Below are 27,431 nucleotides of genomic sequence, written 5' to 3' on the forward strand. Positions count from 1 at the left end.
TCATCAGCTGGAAAATATATTCTAATCATCTAACTACATTAAAAAAAAAAAGGAAATGAGGAGGTTTTTGTTTTTTTGTTTGTAAATTGTACTCTATTGCGTGAAACTTTTTCCAAGGGTTATACAACTCTGTAGGAGGAAGAAGCAATTTAATACAGTCTTCGCTATTAAGGATTTAAAACTGTTACTTTTCAGTTACTCCCATGCAATTACAAAAATATGTAATGAATTTTTAAAAGATTAAAAAAGAGCCACATCTAGCCAAACATAAAAGTACTTACAAAGGCATATACATATAGATCTGTATGTCGTCATGTGTCCATACACATTTACATACACATATATATATATACACATATATATATATATATATATATTTTATTAATATTTTTCTAGTGCTGCGTGGCTTTGTAGTGTGTCTTTTATGGAACTAATGTTACGGGGACCTTTTCATGAACCATCTATATAATTTGGAGCTTTATCACATGTAGTGATATTTTCAAAGATCATGATTTTGGCCTGTAATAATAAGCAGTTTAGAAATGAGGTTGAAGTGTGAGTATGTGTCTGTGTATTAGTATCTTCTGTGTTTTAGCTTTTTGCTTGGAGAAAAATCTGTGTTGAAAGATACCAATGTGCCTATTAATACGTTTCAAATATGAACAAAAAAGAGCTACATATGACACTCTGTTACAGTTTTATACATTGTCTCAAAAACATGCTGGAAAAATATGGAACTAGAAAAATCTTGGCAAATGTAGCCTAAGAGAGTAGCTGATTTAAAAGCTGCATTTGAGTATTCTAAGTACTGTTCTGTGACAGACAGCTATTACTATAGGAATTGGCACCAGCTAAGAAAATTTACAGTTTAATACTTTAGAGCAAATAATTGCTTAGGATGCTTTAAATAGCACAGGAAATGTGTAGAGTGTTTACTTGACATTTGTTATATCGAACACTAATACTGAAACAGATTCTTTGACCACAGAGAATGCCAGTGTAGGTGGGGTGGGGGCAGACGGGAGAATGAGACAGACCAAAAAACAGCCAGCACAACTAGATAAAAATTAAATGGCAAATGAGCTTTTTCATGATATACAGATACCAGAAAAAAAAAAAAATTGCCCGTTTGTTTCGATCAAGTGGACTTCCAGTGTGGTAGCAGAAAGCCAAGTTAAAAAAAAAACAAAAAAACAAAAAACAAAAAAAAAACCCAGCGTGAGGTTTCTCCTAATTCAGCACTGAATTAGGCTCACCAGGCGTCAAAACCTCCAGCCTTGCCCACTATGTCTTTTTTTTTTTTTAAATGTCCTGAAAGCAAGAGGAATAATCTCCCTTTTTATAAAAAAGGAAAAAAAAAACAAAAAACAAAAACAAAAAAACCCTCTTTTTATCTGTTTAATCTGCACATGCTCGTGAATTTTTTTATTTTTTTTTTTAATGACAGCTCTGGTGCCCTCATTTCTCAGTGCAGCTCTGTACTTGTGATGTTTTTCTCCCTGAATGCATCTTGCCCTCCCTGAGTCTTCTCTACATCCTTTCCAAGCCCCGTTCATAGGGGTTTTATCTTAGAATGGAGTCTAGTGCACTGTAGTATGGCTCTTAAGTGCACAGCATTTCTTTTTGCACAAACTGCTTACTGTGCATGGTGCACTTAATGGGAAAAACATAGGGTATATTTTAGCTTAGTAAACCCTCTCCCATTCATGTGTGTACTGAAGTCAGTTAGTGTCTTTAAATGACTTTTAAATGCATATGTTAAAAACTAATTGGCATACGTGATAGGTCCAGGAATCTGAAATTGTTCAGTGTTAATGAAATTTGTTAAAAGCTTCTTCTTCCTGTCTTGACACCATCGGCTGCTTTTAAAATACCCAAGGTAATTTTGAAAACAACAATCAAAAGTTAAAACTTCACCCTGCAGTGTAGCCCAGCACCCAGAACACTCAGCAGCACAGAGGGTATATTTATGGCTTTGCCAGTGACTTGAGATTTGACCTTGAATAAATCATGTTAACTTCTCTGTGCTTCAATTAGCTTTTGAAAGATACGAGTGGTTATGTATAGCCAGTGTGAAGGCAATAACTGAAGTTCACAACAAAAAGAGAACTTGAAGGAAAATGTTAATAGAAAAGAGCATGGATGCAAGCCTCATCTAGGGTACTAGTAATAAAAAACTCTTGTACATATGGCTCCTAGGGAAGGTAGGGGGTTTTCTTGTAGTACACTTACTATATTTTTTAAGAATGAAAAGAAAACAAATATACATTGTTTTACCCTTTAACTCCAGAAAGCTTTCTGTCCATGCAGCCTATTATGTAAGTGCGGGCTGTAAAGGGATTTTTATTTAGAATGTTATAATTTAAGTTGCAACCAGGCAGTAGCAAATTTAAGTTACTCATTTAACATACACACATATTTAACTTTATTGTTTTAAAGAGACTTCCAAGTTGCTGTTTATCTAAAGTTTATTTCTTTATGTAAATGGTTTTTTATTAATTTGGGGAGGAAGGAAGAAAAGTAATCAAGGTTTATTGAGCTCCTACTATGTTTGAAACACACTACTAAATATTATACTTGGTCCTTAAGTACCCCCATATGACTTATGTTCAAAGGGCCTGTTCCTCCTTACTAGAGTGTCAAGGCACAGTTGGGAGGGCCAGAATCCATAGGAGAAAATAAAGTATAACCAATGTGACTGATAATCAAAACGAGGGGCTTTTTACTTGGTGGCACCCAGAACTCCACATGGTTGCAGGAGGCTATAGGATCTTAGTAAACCAGCTACTGAGAGGTCCCCCAACTCAGAGACCTTCCCCAGGGTTAGACCGCTAGATTGCAAAACCACGCTAAAGTACTTCTCCCTGGTCAAGCCATTGCAGTTATTGCCTCACTAAAGTTATATTGTTGTAAAAAGGACATCGGCACTGCAAATTGAAATGCCTAAAATTTAAGTGAAAGATTACAAGCTTTCAGTGTTAGTGAGAGCCCGACTGGAGTCTGAGTTTTGGGGTGAGTAAGTAGAAAGGCAACAGCCCTAAGTTTAGAGGAGAAAATATTTCAGAGCAAGTTTATAGATTTAACACACTATCCATGACTCACTTTCTCTTTGTTCTCTCCTTCCAGCCGTTACATTCCCTTACTGCTAACCCCACAGGAAGGCTCCTTTTGATGTTTCCCTTTGGCTGCTTGCAAAAAATATAAATATACACCTTGGGAGAATAAGGGTGTGAGCGAGAAAAGGCAGAGGTCACAACTTTTAATCCTGCTTCTGCTGATAACAGACTCTGTGACCAGATACTTTGTACAGCAAGGGAGGATGTTTTTAAAATCTGTTCTCAGTTGCCAGGTGGCAGCAATCACTCTGTAGGAGGGCTTGTCTCAGGGTTTCTTAGATGTCCACTGAATTTGGATTGCTGCGATACCTAAAGAACCATCCATTTGGATCAGCTCTCACAGGCTTTTAGAAGTAGCCCTGGAGGTGACAGCAGCCTTAAGAATCCTTAGCAATTAGGACTGACTTGTCAGAAGGAGAACCAGAAGGAGTAAAGGCTGGTGATGGAGAAGGGGGTGCCAAACTATTCTGAAGCTGCTCTCCACACTTGTTGGGAGGTTGTGCCCGTGTGGTCAATTACCGTAGTTCTGGTACCTCTTGTGATTTGAATATAAACCCTGACATTTCCTAGCTTGGCCAAATCACCTAACCTCTCTGTGTCTCAGTTTCTACATCTGAAAAGTGGACATTATTATCAGTGGCAGGATTAACTACATCAATATATGTAAGACACACATAAGAGCACTTAGCATCTAGTAAATACTATTTGCACTTTACCTGCTATTATTATGCTATTGTTCTTCTTTGGAGCTCTGTAAATTATTTGTGAGCATTTAGAGCCAGGTACCAGGCATACGGAAGATGGTGGTTGTGGGGCTGCTGAGAGGGAGGCCTCGGGTTGTCGAGAGTGTGGACAAAGCCTGCTCTCTCCCCTAGGTCTCAGACTTTGCCTGTTCATGTCGTGCTTATTTCTGACCACTGGGCTTTGCTCCTAGCACTCCCTAACCCTCTGCGTTCGCCCCACCATGCTTGTCCAGCATGAGCCTGCCCTTTTCCAGGGCAGAAAGACTTCGTCTGGATTTCAGCCCACACTCATCTGTCTCCCCCCACTCCATTCTTGTGCACTTGTCTGCACGACTCACTGTATCATGTATTGCTTCATTTTGTTCCTCAGATGCCTTGACTGCCAGTCAGCCCCCAGGGGACTGAGGCCCTTGCTGCCTCTTAGTGTCAGGGGCTGTGAGGCTTTCAGAAAGAGCAAGGAGCAGGGAGGGAAAGGACCTGCTGTCCTCTCTCTAATAAACTCACTATGTTAAAGGCTTTTGCTCTCTCCAGTCTTTGGAGATGCTTGGCTAAAAGGAGCTAGATTAAGTGACCTCTAAGTTTTCCCTTGCAGCTTCATCATTTTAGAGTAGTACACTGCGAATAAATATGTGTGCGGTGGGTGAACACATGTAGATCTGTTGCTCGGTTATGGCTGAAGTTATTTTTGCGCCCAATAGCATCTCTGCTTGGTAAACAGAGGAAATGGTCTATATGATGAAATTTTTCACTTTTCACTGGACAGAAATTTGTTAGGTTTTGATGTTTTTATACTCTGAATTCATGCTCATATATGTCTGAGTTTATATTAGTAATGTGTCTATTAAAAATATTTTGCATGCTAAAAAGTAATACAAATAATATCACAGATTAATAAATGTTAAGAGTACATAAGAAAGGAAAAGTATATAGGGAAGCACTTTAGGAGTTCCGATGTGCATGCATTATATTTTATTATATATAACTATATAATATAAATATAATCATAATCTATTCACTAAGTAATTTATTTTTTAAATGTTAATTCCATTTATTTATTTTTTCTTGATTTTCATAATCCATTTATTTTAAGATATCAAAAACTAAGATTTCCAAATTAAAAAGCTGAGTAATGTAAAAATTTTAATTGTCCTACTATATTATATTTTATTTAGCTCTTGTCTTAAGTATTTTGGCCTCTCATCTAATTATACCCTGAGAAACTCATAGGGAATAGTTTTTCACCAAAACCAATTAATATACTGCTGTTAACTATTACATGTTTAACATGATGCTTAATAATTTTTATCTTAGGCGTTGTCTGTCTATCAACTCTTCTATTCAGACAGACAAGCTACATATCTTCTGACAGATCATTAATATGCTACGTACATATTCTGCTTCTGCATCCTGTTCAAAACCTTATCCTTAACCTATGATTGCCCTTCCTACTTCTTCCCAAATCTCCCTTGGTCGACCTCATTTTTCAGACTTCCCCTGACTCTCACCATCCAAAATGACCCTTCCATCACTGTATTTAGAGTTTATATAGCACTTTATTTATATACTTTATATTGTATACACATTCACTAATTATAGTTCTTTTTTTTATTAGTTTCCGATGTACATAATAGTTAGACATTTATACCCCTCACAAAGTGATAACAAGTAATTTATTATTTTGAAGTTTTTCTGTAAGTACTTAAGAGACTTAAAACTATATTTCTTTTAAAAGTTTATAATTTGGGCTTATTTTCTTATATTAGGTGTCTTGTATGAACCCAGTTTACTGAATATGTGTATATATATATATATATATATATATATATATGTATATATGTGTATATATATGTATGTATATATATACACATATATATGTGTGTATATATATATACATATATATGTATATGTATATATATATATATATATATATATAGAGAGAGAGAGAGAGAGAGAGAGAGAGAGAGAGAAAGATGGGAGAGAACTGATACATGGTGGTTGAAAATTTCAATGTTTCAGTTTGGAATTATTTGTACATTTCATTTATTCCTCTTCCCTAATATCCATATCCAGATCCAAAATTGATTGCTCCTTTATCATATTGAAGGCATCTATTTATGACTTTACTAATATTTGAAAAGTTTAAACAATTAATGAAAGATTTCAAACTCACTGATCCTAATGTACTAGGGAAGGAGGGAGGGAGGGAAAGAGAAAGGAAAAAGAGAGATATAAAATAGAATCTGGCCACTTATTTATGTTTGTAACTATCTTTGTACATATTACAACATTACAGCAATGACTTCATAGTAGAGAAGACTTTTTGGTGATAAACCAGTATTTTTTTTCAAACTGTTATCACTTTCTGGGAAAAGAAAAACTTTTCAAATATTATATTTGTCATACTGGCTCAGACCTAGGAGGGAATATGTTTGCTGTCTAATTAGGCTCCATATAGCTTGAACTTTTGGGAGATTCACCTGAAGTAGGACCCTGTTAAGGAATTATTTTATGTCATACGTAATCGAGTTGAAAAGTCTTAGTGATTTGCATTTAAAATGATAATTGGCATCATCCTTAAAAATAAGTTCCACAAACTTGGATGTTTTCTGATTCAGTTTAGCAGTGACACTAACATGTACATTAAAATCTCTCTTAATGTTAGTAGGAAACCTAACTTTTTATAGTTCACAAAGTGTAAGAGGCTCCCCTTCTAGTGTTTCATCTTAATCCAGTGATTCAGTTTCATGTTATGACCAAAAGGAAAGTGTGTGTGGGCATTGTGGGGAGGGGGACTCGAGCAAGGGGTCAGGAGGATAGAGAAATATCAGCTGCCTTTACTTAGCAAATATTTACCATCCTTCCTGCCCATGTGGATTTTCTCCATGTGCACTTGGATCTGAATTGATCAAAAAGATCTGCATTTAGTGAGTCTTTTCCCTTAGAAATGCTTAGGCTTCACTTTGATGCTTTTTTTCCTCTTTAAAAAAAAAAATAGTGCAGAAAAATGTTGGACTAAATGTAGTCAATTTGTATAGAGAGCATTCTGTCCCTTATCTGGGTATAAATATTGTTGGAAGAGAGAATGTGGGAGTAGGTAGGTACTAGCCAAACACGTACGAGTATAATGAGTACAAGTGACATTTGACCTCACTGACTAGAGAAAGGAAGAAAAATAGTTCAAAATTCTTTTTTACAGGATATGTCAACCAAGATTTTTGTTTATTTGTTTTCTGAATTTGGTTTCTGATTTGAAAAATTGGATCGAGCTGTTTTTTGTTTCCTCTGAACGAATTTACCATGAATTAAAAGGAGAGAGTGTTTCTTAGGCCTCCGTATCTTTAGGCAGTGAGTCATTTCTATGTTGTTGAGACAGTTTCCAGCCTTTATTGCTGTGTGTAGTTCATGCTTTTTTCTGGATGTTTTGACTCCTTAAGAAACTCACAATAACAAATTAACAATCACATACCTCTGGAATGAGCACATGCAGTAGTGGAGTAATAAATAGCAATTCTGGAAACCTTACTAAACAGAAAACTTGGCTTTCATACTTAAGAAGACTCTAGACAAGACCAGTGTCCCACAGATACAAGCAAGACACACCATTTAAAGCAAGAAGACATGAATGTGTTTTTCCTTTTAATTATCCAAGGGATTGTGGTGTAAAACCAAAAGGCCACTTTTAGTTTTCAAAACTTTAATAAGTCATTGTTTTTCATCACCTCACCTTTCTTCCTTCAAATGGACCATAATTTAGTTAACAGGTTTGACTTCTGAAACTGAATTGTGTTTGGGAACCCCGTGTTGGTCTGTACATCTCCACTTGTCTTTCTCCGATGAAACTGGGAATAGTCCATGGGCCCAGACCTTGGTGAGAGACAAATGAGCTGCCCAACTACTGCACATCGATGTACAACCCTGGTCCATCTCAGCAGGTGTCCCATTGGAATTTTTATATCAGAGCGAGGTTGTAAATAATCCCCTCCAATGGCTCCTTGCATCCTATTCATGGGACTGCTTGTTCTGGTTGTATGAATGGAGTAAACTGGATAGTCTCCAAGCGATGAACACTTGATTTCGTTAGAGATCGTTGTCATGAAGGATATTACAGCTCCTTGGTTACCATACATGCTTAGAAGAAAACTCTGATGCGCCCACAGAATTTGAAAAAAGTCTTGGTGCTTTGGATTTCCCCTCCCATTAATCAAAAAGACACTGAAAGAACTTGCTGAGATGTTGTGAGTTTTCTCTAGATTCCTAGTGAGGAGTTAGGGCTAGTAATTTTTTCCCCCCCTCTTCATCTGTGTCAGTTTCTTGTGAAATTTGCCCATATTTAGCCTGCCCAGTAGAAACAGAATGCCCTTTCACGTTGTGCTTAGGACAATGAAGGTCTTTGCTCACCTGACTGGAATAGCTGATGGGGCTAAACTTCCACTCTGAGGCATGTGAGTCAGACAGAGGCAAAGATTTAAATGTTATTAACATGAGACAAGTCTTTTGAACGTGAAGTCATCATGCTTGAGGTTACTTTGAACCTTCCTCATAGTCTCTTTTATGATTTGTACCAGAATCAACATGCTTTAGTTTTGTGCTAAAAGGCACAGTGGAGTAAAAATGGACATGAATATGAAATGACACAATAGCCAGGAACCTTCATATTATAGAAATGTTGTACTGCGATAAATATTTAGTGAAGCTGGGCTCATGGGTTATTTGATAATGGCTCTTGGGTTCAGGAGTTTGGAAAGTCAGATTCTTTGTAATTTCAATTTCCTTCTAAGCAAGGAAGTACGTTATACTATTAATTTTTAAAATATATATACTTAGGAGTTAACATTATGTAATTATCTTAATGCTCCAGAGCCTCTTTTCTGACTAAACATTGGAACTTACTCTGTTGAATGTGGGTAATTTGTCCAGAAAAGCTTAAGGAAATTTAGCCTACGCAGGGAAACTTGCTAGATTTAAAAATAAAAGGTTTTACTAAAGGATGATACATAACAATTTTATTTTATCTATGAGAGATTATAGTTGAGTTTTCTCTCTTGGTCCTTTTAGGATTAAGTGATAATTACAGCTTACTTTTTGTAGTTGAGTTGTAGTAATAAATTATGTGTAAGCTGACTGTGGGTAATTGAACTCATTTTAACTGCATATAGATTTGCATTTTAGAGGATCACAAAAAGGTAAATTTTTTATAAAGTTAAAGTGTCCCCGGAGATGGCACACCTGAGATCTTAAAGTAGGAAAGAAAGATAATATAGTATGCCACTCTTTCTCTTAAAGGAATGCCCTCTACTACTGAAAAATTACTTTCAAGAATTCAAAGTTTAGACTTTTTGGTTGAAATAATTTATAAATCATGGCACTGACTTATTTAATCCTTAGCTGAATTCTCCTTTATTTCTAAGAAGCTTGCATAAATGTTTATGTGAATATAGCCTTAAATATTTTAAATGTAGCATGCCAGCATTATTTAAAGACAACTTCATGCACGACTATGTACATTCAAAGTTCTTGGGTAAAAAAGGCCTTCTACCTTCTTTGGAAGAAAAATTTCAGTTGTGTGTGTGTGTGTGTGTGTGTGTGTGTGTGTGTGTGTGTGTGTGTGTTAAACTCTTAAATACAAGAGACCTTTGGGAGCAGAGTAGGAAACTAGTGTTATCCTGCCTCTACAGAGAGGGAGGGAGAAGAAACAATGTATGCTCCACTTTAGCAAGTTAGAGTCATTCAAGAACTTAACAAACCTTAATTTTTATTGTAGAAAATATTAATAGTGTTTGGGAAAGCTGATAATAGAATCAGGTTTGGTTCCTGTCATGACTCAGAGGCTTTGTAATTTGAGGTATTTTTCTCTGTATAATTTTAGATTTTTCCCTGTTATTTTGGATTTTTTTCATTATTTACTGTGGGTTCAACACCCACATACACATAGCCAAGAAAAGCAGTAGTTTGATGGCTCAATGTACGAGATCACTTTTGTTGAACAGAAACGAAAAAAATCCTTGTTTGTAATTAGGCTGCCCTTTGGCATTTATCCATTTAAATACATTTTTTCCCTCATAACTTCACACAGACCAAGCATATAAGTGCATTTTGAATGTTAAAAGGAACAGAACGTTGTAATAAAATGAAAAGTTCAGCGTTCTGTTTGCTCCTACACTTCCCAGTCATTCCTATTTGTTGAACTCTGGGCCCCTGTTGGCCTTGGGAGGCCCTGGCTGAGAACTGCACCTCCTGTGGCGGGTTCCCAGCCCCCACTGCTGCAGTAACAGTCGGGAAAACTGCATAACGTGGGCTTAGAGTCCTTATCTCCTGGCTCGGCTCTCATTTCCTCAAACTCAGCTAAGGCTGCATAGTTTGTGAGATGACAGAACTGACTGTGGCGCCTAATTTGTACGCCGGCCAGAAGGAGGAGGGGAGAGCAGTATGTGGATGATCAGGTGAGGGGCGGCCGTGCTGACACTGCAATAAGGGAATTCTTCTTTTCTGGTCACTGAACTTTTTCAGAATGTTCCATCGCTCCCCAGTAACTATATTACAGTGCAAAATTATAGGTATGTGTTTTTCTGGGGAGAGGGCTGCACAGCTTTCATCAGATCCTCCAAGAATTCGCTGTCCCTCAAAAGACCCATCAGAACCACTAATTTAGAATTGAGAGAGATGGATATCTTTGAGGGTAAGGTGTTAAGGCTGAGTTATGGAAAACCAGCCATGGGCTACGCTTTTTTATTTGATTAAAAATGACCATAACATGGCCACGTATGTGTTACGTTAGGTTGGCATTGCAAACATACCTGGTACTTATTTAAAATACAGTTTGTTTATTTTGAAATAATGAAAAAATTATGTCTTGAGGTTTTGTAGCATCCACATTTTGAGGTGACTAGATGCTGTAACCTTGCTCATGGTAGCTTCTGATTTTTTTCTGTATTAGAAATTGCTCCACATGAGACAAATGAGGAGCATTTGAGAAATGTGTGACTGATTGAGTAAAGAGTCTAGTAACTATCTTTAGAGAACTGCCTTTTGATTTACATTTGTATTAAGAAGTATGCAGAGCAGGAAAACTTGAACCATTTGGAAATGGGGAGCCGGTTATATTGGTGTTTCAAGCACAAATCACATATATTTTTACATTTACACAATGGCTTACAGTTTGCAAAACTGTGCACTTAGATGTATGCTTGATAAGAGCAGACATTTCTTGTCTGGGTTCTAGCTGTGTCACTGTATCTGGCACAATATCTGGCTTGCAAAATATCTGAAGAAATATTTTCTTGAATAAATTATCTCAATTGGTTCTCATAGCAGTCCTGTGGATGTAGACACAGCAAGTTTTAGCATTCCTTTCAACAGGCTCAAAGGGAGCAATTATTTACCTAAGGTCACATGGCTGGTTGATAAATGATCTGGGCCTTGGCCTTATACTATGCTTTATCTTGACCCAAATATTAAAAGTGGAAAAGCCACATTTTGATCAACTCAAGTTTTAAGAGAGTGGGAGAGTGGTTATAACCCTCAGATATTCTCAAGAATAATAGTAGCATGCTTGCCTTATAACAGAGAGACAATCTGAAGCCAATATCTCTTGATGGTGCTATCAAGTCAGGCTTTTATAATGTAGTGGAAAAAAATAAAAATAATGTATTCATTCTTAGGCAACCTGATGTTTATTGACTGTCTCTCCTCTGTGCCAGGCATGGTGGGTGCATTGCGGATATAACAGGGAACAAGTGTAGAGCGAGTCCTGCCCTCAGGGAGCTTATCTTTTCATAGGGAGACAGACCACAAGTGAACCCATAAGTATACTCAGTATTTCCAGACAGAAAAATAGAGCAGGGTGTGTTAGGGGAAAGGGAGGGATGGTGGTGTCAAGAGGGATATTTATCCGGACACATCAGGAAAAGCCTTGCATAGAATAGGACATTTGTGCAGAGACCCCTGTAATGTGAAGAAGCTGGTACTGGAAGATCGGAGTGTTGGGGGTGAGATGAGAGTCAGGGAAGAGCATCGCAGGGAGAAAGACTGGCTGAAGCAAAGGCCCCGAGGTCAGATAGAACATTTGGGTCTGGAACTAGAGGCAGGAGAATTTGGATTTTATTCTTAACATGGGAGGAGACAACATTAGTTTCCTAAGGTTGCCTTAACACATGACCACAAACTTAATGTCTGAAAACAACCGAAATGTGTTCTCTCACGGTTCTGGAGGGCAGAAGTCTGAAATGAACATGTCAGCAGGGCCAACACTGCATCCAAAAACCCAGGGGAGGATCCTTCCTGCCTCTTCCGGCTCCTGGTGACTCCAGGCGTTCCTTGGCTTGTGGGAGCGTCACTCCAGTCTCTGTCTCCATCTTCGTATGGATTTCTCCTCCACTTCTGTGTCTCTTGTCCCCTTCTGTCTCTTATAAAAGACATGGTCGTTGGATTTAGGGCCAATCAGTAATTCAGGATGAGCTCATCTTAAGATCTTATTTAATTACATCTGCAAAACCCCTTTTTCCTGGACGTGAACACATCTTTTGGGTGGGCCCACCGTTCACTCCATTACAGGAACCATGGAGAATATTTAAGCAGGGGGAGTGATGGCATCTAGTGTGTTTTAAAAAGACGGCTTTGGTGCTATGGGAGAATGGCTGTGACGAAGAATCAAGCAGGGATACTGTTGGGGAGGCTATTGCAGTAATCGAGACAAGATGCGATGGGATGGAGATGAAGAAAAATGGGTGAATTTCAGTTCTGCATCACAAGGGAACAAATGGGACTTACCGATGGATTAGAAGTAGGGAGGAAGGAAAAGAGAAAAATCTGGGATGGTGGTACCCTTCACTGGGAAGACTAGTTTAAGAATGGTCCAGGACAGTCAGTGGTGGTGACATGCACAGTTCTGTTTTGGGCACGTGAACTGAGAAAAATGGAGATGTCGGGCACTAATGTAGATGTATGGATCTGCTGCTCACTGTATACGTAAACTTGAGTTTTGTCAGCCTAGAGATGGGTAGTATAAATCTACCCCTATCCAGGGAGAGGGATTTTTATGGAGCGAAGACTGTATTCCATTAGTATGAAGATCTCAGAGCTGATGACCACGTTTCAATCTCTTAACCCAGCTCCTGACATTTACGTTCGGGCTGATGAAGGGAGGACAAGTGGGATGTGGGCCATGAGGATAACCTGGCTTTGTTATCATGCTGTCACAAAGGCCATTGTGTGGTTAGTTTTTATTTCATTATTATCATTGTTTTCTTTGAATTCTTTCATTCCAAGCCCGACAGGCCCAATTGGCACATTTCACTGTGTGATTTTTCTCGTTTTAGATTACATGCTTTTTCTTAAAGCCATCTTCATCTATTAACCTACATTCATTTTTTATTTTAATGCTCCAATCAATAATTATTTCGCTTGACAGTTTTTGACAGTCTGCTGCTGCATTTGGCTGTTTAGCATGAATTCAAAAGGTGATTTCTCAATTTGCACAAATGAAGTAAAGTTGCTCTTTCATCCTGTGCTTTGGGGGGATATAAGAAAATATGCGTGTTTACTCTACCCTGGGGAGTTTTTGATGAAGAAATACTTAATCGTTTTCAATATAAGAAGATAGAGGACTACAGAGAGTTAAAAATTTCTGTTATGTAGCATTTTGCTTATGTCATCAATTGACTTGAACGGTCGGATTGCTCATAATTGGAATTGATATTGTGAGGGTCATCCATTTAACAAATGTTTATTGAGGATTCATTGTGTGCAAGGTCCTGTGCTAACTGTGATGGGAAATTACTACACAGTCCCCAAGAAGTATAGTGGCCAGGGAAACAAAGCCACCTCCAAAATTATGATGTGTAGAAATACTTAAAAAATGACAATTTTATCTTGTTGCATATCTGCACTTAGGACCATCCTACCTAGACATTCCAAGCGAAAAACTAGGAACAAAAGTGTGAGATCATCTTTGTGTCTACATTATACACACACTTGTGAGCCTATTATCATCAAAAACAAACCACACTGAAGACTAAACAGCAGGGGGAAATGTTCTGTCTTACTAAAATCACAGTGTTACAATTCATGGCAGTTCAGATGGTCTCCGCTGTAGCTGTTGGTTTACATTTTGATAATTTACCAATGAGCATATAATACTTAATTCCTAGTTGGAATGTGCCACCTAACAGCATTTCCCGTGAAACAGGCTGCAACTGTGAAAGTGTTTTCCTTGGGAAGCAGCGGCTCCCTTAACTCCTTCAGTTCTTCTGTGGGTATGAACAGGACCTGTAGGTTAGAAGTTCTGGAACTGGAGGAGGAAAGTGGATCATGTCGCAGTGAACAGGAAAAAAGGTGCTTAATCCTCCTGCTCCTCTGTAGTTAGCTCTGCTTTTCCTCCTTGGTCTGGGGGCATGAGACCTTGTGTACACTAGCATGACTTAGGGAAGCAGGCACTGACCTTCTGGCCCTCTCTGTCATTTTATCCCAGGCATGTTGACAGGCAGAATTCATTGTCATATTATTGTGGCTAAAACTTTCCCAACTTCAGTACTGAGCCTTTGTTTTTCAGTTTAATAGGGCAAGAGAGGTCCCATTTTCTGGACATCATTGACCCTTCACCATGATGTAGGTGGTTTTGTTTTGTTTTGTTTTAAAAAAACAATCTTACACTTTATTGAACCTTATTGTGGCAGCTGTGCCAGTCAGTAATTGGTACTATGGGGTATTGGCTGTGCTCTTACTTATTTTGCTCTGGTTTTTAGATTGCTCACTTCCATCTGCTGCTGGTTTCCATTCTATACATGCACGGGATGCAGACATAAGCTTTGTCCTCAAGTATCATGTTCTTTGGCTTCCTTGACCTACTAAGTGCTGTGGAAATCAGCTGAAAGCGAGCAGAGCTAGAAGGGGTGTGATAGCCATGCTGTGACAGAGGGCTGGCTGGATCTCCATGTGCTCACCACGCTCAGTCCCTCAGACAGGAGATGGCTTCAGGTCTGTGCAGGGCCTGCCGTGCTTACTCAGAGAGCCATGTAACCTATGAGCCAGAGCTGGCACCATTATGCCAGCACGTTAATTCACAGGGAGCCACATCCCTAACATGTTCTCAGGCCCACGTGATCAGCATGCTCTCTCGCTGTGTCAAGCTACACGAGGATGTAAATCAGCATTGGAAGCTACTGTATTGATTTACCTTGGGAAATGGCTGCAGGAAGCAGCAGTAGTCACGGCGCAAATGTTTCCTAAAGAAACATCCTATATGGAGTCATGTAGTTGCTTGGGGAGCAAGGGATAACAAGGAAGTGGGATGCATTACTGTTCAGCGATACCAAGCTTACGTAGCCTGCCGCTCTGTTTATCTCAGGAGGAGGGTGGTGTTTTTAGTGGGACCAGAAACATTTTAGTCATTGGTCATAGTCATCGCACTAGGATGGCCTTGCAGGAAAGCCACTGCCTCCCCCTGACAGTCTCGTTCCTGCCCGCATTCGCTTTGCCCACATTAGTTTTAGTGACTCCACTTCCCTGGCTGAGCCAGCATCCTTTTGAGGACACTCTTTTTTTTTCTTGGGGAATATTGGGGAACAGTGTGTTTCTCCAGGGCCCCTCAGCGCACAGTAGTTGTCCTTCAGTCTAGTTGTGGAGGGTGCAGCGCAGCTCCAAGTCCAGTCACCATTTTCAATCTTTAGTTGCAGGGGGCGCAGCCCACCATCCCATGTGGGGAATTGAACGAGCAACCTTGTTGTTGAGAGCTCATGCTCTAACCAACTGAGCCATCCGGCTGCCCCTCCAGCAGTTCTGCGGTAGCTTGTTGTCCTCAATCCAGTTGCAGGGGGCGCAGCTCACTGGCCCATGTGGGAATCGAACCAGCAACCCTGTTGTTCAGAGCTCGCGCTCTAAGCAACTAAGCCATCCAGCCACCCCCGACACAGTCTTTTCCTGAATACATGAATATGATTCATCAGGTGCTGGCCCGGGCAGGGGCTGGCGGTGGTGGTGGTTGTGGTACTTTGCTTTCTTCAGTTGACTTTGTATGTGCATGTTCTAATCCATTCAGGCTTGTTCTTCCCAGTCACGTTCCCCCATTTCCAAGTTTGTCATGGGAGAGTGGTGGTGTGTATCTCATACTCCTCGTTGTACTCCTTATTAGTCACTTGGAGACTTCGGGATACACATCCCATGACTTACACCTTCAGACGAGGCACTGTGAGCGGCATAGCGACAGGGAGGCATTCGTCCAGACCAGGAGTGGGCAAACCATGGCCTGAGGGCCAAATCCCGCCTTCTCCCTGTTTTTTGTAAATAAAGCTTTATCGGAACATAGCCACGTCCACTCATGTATCTAATGTCTATGGGCACTTTCACAGTAGAACCACAGAACTGAATAGTTATGAAAGGGACTACAGTACAACAAAGCCTGAAATATCGACTAGTGGGGGCTTTTCAGAAAATGTTTGCCATCCTTCGTTTATAGAATTTGCAGGTCATAGAATTGCAGCAAGTAAGAACTAGAAGTAACACCCCCGCCCCACGCCAATTCAGTGAGCAAGTGGAAGGTCAGAGAAAGAATGTGACCTGCCTAAAGGTCACAGAGCTGGTTGGTTAGTGGGAGAACCAGAATTAAACTCAGATCTTCCAATCCCTAGTGTGAGTACTTGCCTCCTACATTTGGAGGAGGGATACTGTGAGTTTGATGGTTTATAGATGATCAGTCATTACAACGTACTGAAATAAAGCTTCTTTAGTGGTAAGAGCTGTTTTCCAAATTGACTTCCCCAGGTTAAATCACCAGTCAGATTGGCACTGACACTATTAGTCTGACGAACAGCACCTACCAGCACCTACCATATATGGTAGGAATGAGGATAAGGGCTAGGGACACTGATGAACAAACCCCATCCGTCCCTCCGGAGGTTTGGATGGGAGGAGTATGTGCACAGATGTGTGCACAGCCAAATCCCGCAGAATAAAATTCTGCGGTGTGTTAAATGTCATAATAGGGCAGTTCGCAGAAGGCTGTGATCATGTTAAGGAAGGATGTATCACTTTGGCCTTGAGGGGGTAGCGGTGTTTTCAGCAATGGCTCAGCAGAGTTGGAGATATTTGAGCTGTGTCTCAATGGAAGTAGAGTTCTGCAGGTAGAGAACTGCAGTGGAAATGTCCTGGGGCCCCCTAGGCATGAGGTCCAGTTGTTTGGGAATACTTGGCTACCACAACGAGAGGTAGAGCATAGGGCATGGTGAGGGTGTGACAGGACTCACAGTGGAAAGGTTGGTTGAGGCCAAATTTTGGAGACCCTGGCATTTCCTACTAAGGACTTTAGCTTAAATGCTGGGGTTTCTAGTCCTCTAACCTGTAGATTCCAGAACACATGGGAAAACACAGTTCTTATACGGGAGGGCCTACACAGCCAGATGCACATTAATAATTAATATCCCTACCACAGAAACAGGAACTTTCTCCCAAATACATAATATAGCTGACTGATATTGTGACTCATCAACCAAAAATTCATTTAAAGTGTTACTCGATTAATAGCATCTTTTTGATTGTTGTACATTTTCTTGATCAACGGATATTAAGAGTAAAATATCTATTGCCCTAAGTCTGTAAATTTTTTGATTAAAAAATAATATTGGGTAAGGGGGGTGGGGGGTGGGAGATGAAGGTAAGGGGGATCAAATATATGGTGATGGAAGGAGAACTGACTCTGGGTGATGAACACACAATGGGATTTATAGATGATGTATTACAGAATTGTACACCTGAAATCTATGTAATTTTACTAACAATTGTCACCCCAATAAATTTAATAAAATTTAAAAAAAATGAAATCGAAAAAAATAATAATAATAATATTGGGAACTACTGCTGTTGGTGGCAGATGAAGTTTTTTGAGTTAACAAATTGTGTAGGTTCCAGAGTCAAGTGGCTCCAGATCTTAAAGTTGTGTGACTTTGAGCAAGTTATTTAACCTGTCTAAGCGAGTCCTAACTCTCTAAGTTATTGAGCCTCTCTAAGCCGGAGCGTCCTTATCTCTGTCGTTACTCTTACTAGTAAAATAATAACATTTGCCTCTTGAGACTGTTATAACGATACAGGAATGTATGAGAAGCATGTAGCATGGTGCCAAGCACATGAGATGTGCTCAGAAACGTGTGTAAGCTATTTTCATGATTTTTGATGGTACATGCAGGTGTATCTTACATCTGACCCAGGCTGGAGGGTGAATTAAATAGGGAGAGTTGTAAGACCTGTTGTTACCAAGTGAAAAATAATGGGGGCCTGGACCTAATCCAGGCAGAGGTGGAGGGCCTGGGGAGAATGGGAGAGCATATGTCTACATTAGGTAGTGATGTGAAACATGAAAGGACCCTCCTCTTCATGCCCAAAGCTGTGGACCAGGCAGAGAGCAGAGTTTAGAGAGGTCCACTTCTGTGATTGCTTGGCACTGGATGATGTAAATTAGCTGGCAAGTCCCATGGCTCTTAATTCCTAGAATTGATCTAGATAAGAATTTACCTAGGGTAAAAAAAAAATTTAATTACTTTAATGAATTAATAACCCCTCTTTGGAACATATTAAAACTAGAATTAGGACATAAGTATCTTGTTTCATTATGACTTAATATAGCCTTGCACTTCAGCCTATACCCATAACAGAGCTTTCAAAGGAATGTATACAGGACAATAGGTGGTATATTCCAAATTTTAAAAAAATTAAGTAATATTCACATATTATTAAATGCTTGCATAGCTAAGCTTAGAAATAGGATAAATGTTAAGTGTCATCTGAGAGATTTTTATTTCCTTCTTTGTCATTTCTGTATTTTCCTAAATGAATACATGTAGTTGTAAAAAGTGCCAAGAAGGAAAACCACAACAAAAGGAACAGATCAGAAAGGCTTAAGGGAATTTGCCATCCCTGTCTCTCGGAGTAGCTCTTCACAAATGCTGGTGGTAGTGTGTCCTCCTCATCGTGTTTCATTTCAGTCAGATGGTGTTCTTCTAAATCTAGTGCTATGGGGGCTAGCTCTTAAAGGTGGGTGGAAGTGAGAAATTAGAGTAGCAGTAGTACGTGCTGATGGGGCCAGTCAAAATTTGCCTATTACATTTTATTGAATTATTTTTAATGTTATTTTAGAGTCCGGGCTAGACATATGATTCCTGCTATTTACCATCGTTTCTCAATCTGCACGTTCTCACACACGCGGGTGCCTGCACACACGCATGGGCCTACACCGTGGAGCTGCCACGCCCTCACCTCGAGCTGCAAGGACACCGCTCTGGGAATCAGGAAATGCGGGGTCTGGTTGCAGCTCTGTAACTTCGTTTTGTAATGGATTGACTCAGTCATTAACCTCCCTGAGCCCAGCTTCTCCATCTGTGAGTGAGGGGAGTCTGACTACCTCACAGGATTATTTTGGAAGTCCGGATTATAAAATGCCATATGTGTGAGAGTTGTTTAAATGCTGGCTTGGGCCACTCTTCAACACTGGTTATGTATGGGCAAGTGACATAAGTTCTCTGGAGCCCAGTACTATAAAACTAAGGCAGTGGAGTGTTAACTTTGCCCATCCAACATACCTGAGAGATTTGGGGTTCAGAAACAGTGGGGCAGAGGGCCACACCCTGGGTCAGTGGTTCTCAAACCGAACTGGAATTAGAATCACCTGGAGGGCTCGTGAAACACAGCTTCCTGGGTCCTACCTCCAGGATTTCTGATTTAATAGGACAGGGCCCGAGAAGATGCCGTTTTAACAAATTCCCCCTGATACTGATGCTGCTTCCCAGGGACCACACTTTAAGGGTGAGTGTGGGTAGGAGGCAGGTGGGAAAACAGCGTGCAGTATCAAAAAGGATCCCGTTGGATTTAATAGTCAACCCCTGCCCTTATACACACACATTGAAATCACCTGAATTAGATGTTGTCTGCAATTCTTTCCTTTTCCTGAATATGTGGTTCTCTTGATACGTCAGCAGGTAGAAACAAGTGACTTTTGGATTAGGTAGTTTGCACACAAGTAGCCTAAACTGACAAATCATTTACACGGTATCAGCTTGAATTCAGAGATGCTCGAATTGAGAGATGCTTATTCACACAAGTATGGGCACCAGAGGCCCGTGATGTCTTTTGGTTCTGTTGTCGTTTTAAAAAATTCAGTGAGTAAGCTAATTTTATAGGCATGTCTCACAAAGCTATTGCTGCAAACCCAGCATTGATGAATTGAAATAGAGGAAGGAGGGCTGGTTAGTATAACCTTATTGACACTTCATCATGTAGAGGTCCCTCCAGATTCAAAGAGTTTGGACAGGAATTCTCCTACTTGTCTCTTACCGCTCCATTGTGTGGTAAAGTTTAATTTACTCACATGCTATCCACTTCTTTCAGCGAGGGCTAATACTTCGACGTGCTTCTTTCAGTGGAGGGGATGAGTAAGAGAGGGAGAGTTGGCATTAATTGCTTCATTAACTGTTCGTGTGAGTCATCTCCTGCTTGTCGTATTAATTCAACTGGAAGGAGGAGAAATGTTATCTCTGGTTCCTGAGGCCAGCTTGGGCTTCAGTTAACTAGGATACTCCCTCGGAGGGACACGTCATCATAGTTTCATTCACTTACTAAGGGAATGAATAGGTTGTGACTCTCATTATCCTAGCACGTATGCATAAACATATAAATAGCAACCGGCTCTTACCTTGTGATGTTTATCAATGATCAAATACCATAGGCGGGATGTTGGCCCTGGAAGGGCATTCTATGGAAGGTGGTTGCTTCAAAAAAAGAAAGGGCTGGGTTCAGGTTCATACCTTCACTGACTTCACCTCTCCTTGCTTTCAATTTGATTAATGGAGGTGTTGAGAGAAGAGGACAATTTCTAAATGAAGCTGCCTTCAGTTCTTTTTGGGTTTTAATGTGGTAGCTGGATTACTTTGAAACACAACTGTATGTCTCTTATTTTCTACTTCTTATGTTCAGTTCACTCGTGTCTTCCTGTTAGGCTTGTACCTTCCCCTTCTGACTCAGTCTTCTCTATTTCTCTTCTCACCCTGCCAGACCGCTGTTCTTCCTCTGCCTTTGGCTTCTCTCACTTACTGTCTCCCATGCACGGCCTTTTGCACTGAAGCATGTCTCTGTTCACTGTTTCTTTTACAAAGAATAAGGGTTATCTCCAGGCAGACCCTCCGGATGGAAAGTGTATCTTTCTTTTGACTAATACATTCATTTTTATCAGAAGAATTTATATTACAGTAAATGCATAATCTTAAACATACAGTTAAGTGAGTTTTGATAAACGAGAACATCTGTGTAGCCAGCACTCTACTCGGGATATAGGATATTTCTATCACTCCAAAGAGTCTTTATTCCTGTCAGTTCCCATCCTCCCATATTCAACTACTGCTCTGATTTCTTTCACAATAGATGAGTTTTATCTGTTCTTGAACTTCACACAAATGGAATCGTTCAGTATATACTTTTTTGTGTCTACCTTCTTTTGTTCTACATATTTTTGAGATCCACCCACATTGTTGCGTGTATCAGTAGTTCATTTTTTTTATGCTGACCAGTATTCCACTGTGCATATGTGTGTGTGTGTGTACACACACATCTATATATGCACACTATAGTTTATCCATTCACTTGTTCATGGGCATTTGAGTTGTTTCCATGTTTTTGACTGTTATGAAGAAAGCAGCTGTAAACACTCCAGTGCAAGTCTTTTTATGGACATGTATTTTCGTTTCTTTTTGGAGTGGACGTTACTAGGCCATAGGGTAGGTGTGTAATTTTAAAAGAAACTGTCCGTTTTCTAAAGTGATTGTAGTATTTTATGCTTCCTCCACGAGTGTATGAAAGTTCCAGTCACTCCACATCCTCACCAACATTTGGTGTTCTCATTCTTTTTTAATTTTAGCTATACTAGTGGTTAAATGAAGTACTGTCACACGGTTTTAATTGCATTTCCTGATGAGTAATGATGTTGCACATCTTTTTTATGTGCTTACTGGCCGTTTATATATCTTCTTTTGCGTAGTGTCTGTTCAAGTCCTGTGATCACTTAAAAAATTGGATTGGTTGCCTTTATTTGATATATAAGCGTTCGTTATCTATTCTGGATATAAGTCCTTTGTCAGATATATGTATTACAACATTTTCCCATTGTTTTGGCTTACTTTTTCATTTTTGTAATTGTGTTTTTGGATAAGCAGGTTTAAATTTTAATGAAGTCTAATTTGTCATTTTTTAAGATAGTTTTTGTCTTTATAAAAATTTTGTCCGCCTTCTTGTTATCAAAATATTCTTCTATGTTTTTTCCCAGAAGCATTTCAGTTTAGACTTAACATTTAAGCCTATAACCCATGTCAAAGTTGTGTGAGGTAGGGGTCAAGGTTCAACATTTTAAAATTTTTTTTGAAATGTATGAAATAATTATTGAAAAGGTTTTCTTTTATCATCAAATTACCTTAGTTCCTGTCAAAAATAAATTGACTATATTTGTTCTATTTCAAGACTGTCTCTTGATCTGCATGCTATATTTATGTCAACACCATACTGATTTTATTAAAATAGCTTTATGGTGAGTCAGGTAGTGTGAGAGAGAGGTAACTTTATCCTTCTTTTTCAAGATTGTTTTGGGTGTTCTGGCACCTTTAGAGCTCCATATAAATTTTAGAATTGACTTAAAATTAAAAGGAAAAAAAAGACTGTTAGAAGTTTGTTGGGATTGCATTGAATTATGAAAGATCAATTTAGGGAAAACTGACATATTAACAATATTGAGACTTCCAACCTAAAAATGTAGTGTATCTCCTTGTTCTAGTACTTCTTAATTTCTCTCAGTATTGCTTCCCTGTTTTGTTAAAGAGACATTGCATGTCTTTTGTAAAATTTAATTGTATTTTATGTTTTTTGATACTATAGTAAATTTAATTTTTGAGAATCTGATTTTCAAATTGTTTAATGTTTAGATAAGGAAATACAATTGATTTTTGTATATTGACCTTGTAGCTTATGGACTGCTAAAATTCACTCATTGGTGAGGGTTGGTAACCATGCCCTGTTCCTTATCTTAAGGGGAAAGAATTTAGTCTTTCACCATTAAGTATGATGATATCACTGTAAGCTTTTCATAGTTGCCCTTTGTTGGGGTGAGGAGGTTTCCTTCTATTTCTAAATTTTTGAGAGATGTTTATCTGTTTGTTTTTATCAGCAATGGAGCATTAAATTTTATGCAGTTCTTTTTCTGCCTTTCATAAGATGTCATATAGTTTTTCTCCTCTATTTGGTAAATTGCTTTGTTATTAAATGTTAAACCAACCTTGAGTTCCTGGGATGAGAACAACTTATCATTATGTATTATTCTTTTCACTTAGTGCTGGATATTTTTTGGCTAATATTTTATTTAGTATTTTACAACTATGTCCATTAAGAATACTTGTCTATAATTTTTTTTCCCTTGCATAGTATTTACTAGGTTTTGGTGTTTGTGTTATACTGGTGTCATAAATTGTGTGGTGGAGTATTTTTGCCTACCCTGTTTTCTGAAAGAATTTTTATAAGGTTTTATTTCTTTTTAAAGTAGTTGGTGAAATTCAATAGTGAAGCCATTTGGGCCTGGGGTTGTTTTTGTGCAAAGGTCCTAAAAATAACTTAATTTAAAAATTATCATACAGTAAAATGTCCTCTTTTTTTGGTGTCCAATTTTATGAGTTTTAACATATGTGTAGAGTTGTATAACTACCACCACAATCAGGAAACAGAACAGTTGTAAGCACCAGTGTGCCCAGGATTTTGATAATGAATTCAATTTTTTAACAGATTGTTGACTATTCAGTTTTTTTTAATTTATTCTGAGTTATGATTTAGTAAGTTATGTTTTCTAGAAATATAGAAAGAAATTGTTCGTTTTATCTAAGTGGTCGAATTTATTGGCATGAAGTTGATTATAATATTTCCTTGTTATCAGTTTAGTGTCGGTAAGATCTGTAGTGATACTCCCTTTTCCGTATTGGTTATTTTGTTTTCTCTTCTTGTTTTTGTGATTAATCTTGCTAGGAGTTTTATTAATTTTATTAATCTTTTCAAAGAATTAACTGTTGCTTGTTTCCATTTTCATTCATTTCTGCTCTTTATTCTTTTCTTCTTTGTCTTTACTTTGGGTTTAATATGCTCTCCTTTTTCTAGATCACTGATTTGAAATTTTTCTTTTCTCTTATTTGGTGTGTACACTTTCACGATTGCAATATCTTCCTAATGAATATACCCTTTAATTATTATGAAATGTATCTTTAACTCTGGTAATTCTCCTTCTCTACAGTCTGCTGATATGGATCTGGCCACAACAGCTGTAGGCTCAGCCAAGAACTTGAGGTGAATCCTCATGTTTTAGCTGCACCACACAAATTTTGACATAAAATACTTTTTACTTAACTCAGTATCTTGTAATTTCTGTTTCATTTTCTCCAGTGGTTATTTAATAGTAAGAACTTTAATTCCCAGAAATATGGGGAATTTTTAACTTTTCCTTTATTTTTCTTGTTTGCTAACTATATTTTTGATTTATCTGATTTTCTCCATAGTTGTTACTTTAAATATTTTGAGGATGTTTTGTTAGGTCCAGATATGTTCATGATCATAAAATCTTCTTTATGGATTGTTCCTTGTCCTGGTATGTAATGTCCCTCATGGTCACTCGTAATGCTTTTACCTTACATTCCATTTGTCTGATATTAAAAATGTGATCCTGGATTTTGTTTTTATTTTTGTTCATATTTTCTTTTTTAAAATCCCTATTTTCAACTATGTTGTATACTTTCATTTTAAATGGGTCACTGTTTTTTCCTACATATTGTGTGTTAAATGCAATGCTTGTCTCTGTTCTTTGATTAGTGACCTTACACCCAATTATACTTATTGTAATTATTTTTATCAAGACTTTTCAGCCTTGTTTAATGTTTTCTATCGCCATTTCTTTTTGCTTCTTTTCTTTTAAATCCATTCCCTTCCTTCCTTTGGATAGATTGAATTTTCTTTTGCTGGGTTTAAAAGAATACATTTTATTGTATTCTAACAGTATTTGCCTTTATCTTAACATAAATTTAGTTTTCTCTAAGACTTATCAATAAATTCATTGTTCTCCAAATCACTCCCCACCTTGTAACCATTGGACTTCTCCTGTCTCAGTCTCCTATTTTCCCCCTCCTGAGACTTAACCTTCTTTCCTCCAAAAATTTCCCTGAATACTTATGTTAGTTAATGGACATAACTCTGAAATGTACCAGCCTCCAGCCTGTACAACCTCCCTATCTTGTTTGGAACCAGAAGTGACTTATACTTTTAAAAAGTTCTTTCTTCTGACAAAATGCTCATATATTAATTTTTTTTTTTTTTTTTTCCCTATTCCCTTCCAAATTCCAGTTAGACAGTTTCTTATTCAGGTTTTGTTGGCATGGTTAAATGAGATAAAACATGAAAATACACAGCATATATCCTGGTATAGAGGTGATACATTTTTTAAAAAACTGAATGCTACCTGCATTGCTATCTCAGGTAACTTATAAATGGGCACAGGGAGCTACAGATGATGTCAGAGGTTGTGTTTTCTTCTTTTGGAGGTGGGGGCAGGGGGAAAGGTTAATTATTTTATTTCTTATCTTAAATTTAAAGCGAGTGGGACATCTAGATAGCAGATAATTGGATATATCAATCTGGAGCTGATAGGAGATAGGGATTTGAGAATAGTTATGGTAGTAAAACTATAGGAGGTCTTCTAGCTGGAGGTAATAGAGGGACAAAGAGAAGAAATTCCTGAAAAACCATTTGTAGGAAAAGACCCATCAGACAGACTTAAGAAGCTTGGATTCTTACCCCAGTTCTGACATTAATTGGTTTACTTACAATTTTCAAAAGCACTAATCCTTCAGGGGTTTCTCTTTCTTTTGAGATCTCCCCCCCCCCCTTCCTTCCTCTTTCCCTCCTTCCCTCCCTCTCTCCCTCTCTCCATTTTTCATTAATTTAACAAATATTTCATGTTGAATTAATGCTTATTGTATGTTAAATTCTGCTCCAGGTACTGAGGTTTAAACATCAGATAAGTATGGTCTTTGACCTCCACTGCTGGGAACAGACAAATTCCACCATTACTGTGTGTTAAGCTTTATGATACCTATGCATTACAGAACCATGGAGAAGGGGCACCTAAATCAGGTTGACTGGGACTCAGAAGATTTTCAGCACGCATCCTTCAAACTAAGCTTTTCAATGAGGAGTAGTTTAGACAAGGGTGTGCAAAGTCATCTAGACAGCATGTGCAAAGAAATGCAGAAGTGCAAAAATGGTATGTGGATGGGCTGAGAGAGCAACAGGCAGGTCTGTAGGACACAAGTGAGGCAGGCCTGACAGTGCCTGAGAGGTTTAAGGACTAGATCAGAAGGGGCCTGGGTACCAAACCCAGGAATTTAGATTTTACCTAGAATGTAATGCAGACCCACTGAAGGGTTTTAAGCAGGAATGTGAAAAATCAGGCATGTGTTTTAGAAATCTCATTTTTCTAGTGCTCTGGATTGGGCATGATAAGGGGCCAGGTGGTGGGCAAGGGGACCAGAGAGGAAACAGGTATAGAGATTTAGGTGACAGAGGAATGTTACTCAGTGACCTTGGTGCACCTGCCCTGTGCTGACCACTGCTGTGTGCTGGGGATTCTGCGTGGATCAGGACAGACCGCCCTTCCTTCTTCAGGAGCTTGTAAGGGCCCTGAGGGTGACAGGATGGAAAGAGTGAGCAGGCTGGAGAGATGTTAACGAAGCAGCATGGAGAGGACAGATGACTAGACATCAGGATGAGTGAGAAGGAGGAGTTCCCGTATGGGTAACGGGTTGGACATGACACCACTCACTGAGCTGGAGAACCCAGCCGAAGAACTGAGTGGGGCCTCCCTGGGGAGGTGTCTGACATGCACAGGACTAAACCTCAGGAGGGGCGTCAGCTGCTTGCTTGCTTACGAACTGAAAGAGTTGAATTCGATGTTTAAGTTTTTGATTTTATTCTGTTCCGTGATTCAGTTTCAGTCTCTGCCTATTACAGTTGCCTCACGGAGGACCAGACTTTCTTATCTATCTCCGCAGAACATAATAGTATGGGGCCTGGGTGAAACTGTGGGGTTAATAATTGTTTTAAGTAGAGCTAGAATCCAGAAACATGGATTTCATTTCTCACTCACTAGTCCTTTCCCGTCACTCTTCCAGTCCCAGCGTGAGCTCGCTCCCTCGATTTTGGCTTGCTCTGTAAATTGCTGTGGGCAGTCGTGTCATAGTCATATCACATAGCTTCACAGAGTGCTCCAGCTTGTAGACGTTTTAGGATTTTTTGGTTCCATCTATGCGTTTCCCAGATGAGAGGAGAGACCTGGGGAGATTGTGAAGCTTCCAGAGTACCAGGAGGGTTAAGGTTCGATCGCTCCATTCCCTGGTCTGTTCTTTACTGCCTCCCCCTCCGCCTCACTTAGTTCATCCTGGAGTGCTTAGAGAGCAAGGCAGAAATATTCTTAGGTATATATTTGTGCAGGAGTTTGGAAATGACTAAGCCTGTGTATGTAACTTTG

General features: G+C 38.9%; 1 protein-coding gene across 1 annotated transcript in view; it reads left to right on the forward strand.

Annotated features, from left to right (window-relative positions):
* The window catches only part of ATXN1 (ataxin 1), a 373,795-nt gene that overhangs the window by 25,375 nt on the left and 320,989 nt on the right, over positions 1-27,431 (forward strand). The window lies entirely within an intron of this gene.

The sequence above is a fragment of the Rhinolophus sinicus genome, linkage group LG06, assembly GCF_036562045.2.
Source record: "Rhinolophus sinicus isolate RSC01 linkage group LG06, ASM3656204v1, whole genome shotgun sequence".
Taxonomy (NCBI): Eukaryota; Metazoa; Chordata; class Mammalia; order Chiroptera; family Rhinolophidae; genus Rhinolophus; species Rhinolophus sinicus.